The 1,213-nt window shown below is 41.8% G+C and overlaps 1 non-coding gene across 1 annotated transcript; it reads right to left on the bottom strand.

Moving 5' to 3' along the window:
* Positions 1-665: 665 nt before the first annotated feature.
* LOC112082354 lies at positions 666-771 on the bottom strand. Its single transcript, XR_002897016.1, has one exon. It is a non-coding gene; the product is annotated as a small nucleolar RNA R71 (small nucleolar RNA).
* Positions 772-1,213: the final 442 nt, after the last annotated feature.

Raw genomic sequence — 1,213 nt, 5'->3', positions numbered from 1 at the left:
TTTTAAGATGGTTTTTTCGTTTTCAGATCTAGATCTATTTATAGATCTTCTTTTGTTTTCGATCCTCTTGGTTCGATGATGTTGATTTTGGTCCTTGGGCGTTTTAGTTTTCAGTTCTGGTCGGTTTTAGGATGTTGCGATGCTAGAGATGCCGGATCCTTTGGTTCAATGGTGTGGTTCATCTGCAAACACCTCGAGTTTTTTCGTTTCTTGTCCTAGATCGATTTTTAGTGCTGTTTTTTGCCGATTCTAAGTTTTGTACAGCCTTGCAATTTTCTGCTTCTATGGAGATCGCTTTGAATTCTTTCTGGTTCGATCTTTTGCTGTTCTTGCTTTGTGGAGTTCGGTGTTACCCGGATTGGATCGTTCGCTCCTTGTCTTTTCCTTACAGGTCTGATCGAGATCTGGTCCTTTTATAAAGCTTCTATCTAGGGGTGCAACCGTCACATTTTCGACCCCGCCGCATCTGGGAGTATCATGTATCTTGCCGGATTATGAGGATAAACCAAGTTCCCGCAGACTATTTAAAGTGTAAGTTGTTCCCTTTTTCATTAGCAGATAAAGCTCACCATTGGTTGAAATCTTTGCCTGCAGGATCGATCACTAATTGGGAAGAATGTAAAACTGCCTTCCTGAACCACTTCTATACTAAGTCACGGTCAAACTTGCTGAGAACCAAGATCTCAAGTTTTCAGAAGGACCGACTGAACCTTTCTATGACGCCTGGGAGCATTTTAAGGAGTATGAACGTGACTGCCCTCACCATGGATTTCCGGGATCAAGTCTGATGAGCACATTTTACAGAGGCTTGCAACCAAAATACAAACTGTCGCTTGATACAGCTAGCAACAGAGATTTTGGACAAAAAACGATAGCACAAGGAAGAGCCCTCATCAAAAATTTGGCTCAAGCCAATAGCAATGATTGTCCAGAGTACGACCGCTCGACAAAGCAAACCGGAACAGATAAGAAAGAGATAACCGAGTTGAAGAACATGATGAGCCAACTTTTGAAAAGCAACAATCGCCAAATCCATGCTTGTGAAACCAACAATGGCGCAGAAGACGAAGGACCTTGTGATATCGATCACATTAACCCAACCTTTCAAGAAGAAGAAGTAAACTATGTAGTAGCACATGCACCATACCCAAATCGTTTCAACAATAACTTCCGGAATGCAAACTACAAAAATCTCTTACCGCAATCCAAATGT

The sequence above is a fragment of the Eutrema salsugineum genome, unplaced genomic scaffold (assembly GCF_000478725.1).
Source record: "Eutrema salsugineum unplaced genomic scaffold, Eutsalg1_0 scaffold_8, whole genome shotgun sequence".
Classification (NCBI taxonomy): domain Eukaryota; kingdom Viridiplantae; phylum Streptophyta; class Magnoliopsida; order Brassicales; family Brassicaceae; genus Eutrema; species Eutrema salsugineum.
This window is presented reverse-complemented; position numbering and strand designations above follow the sequence as displayed.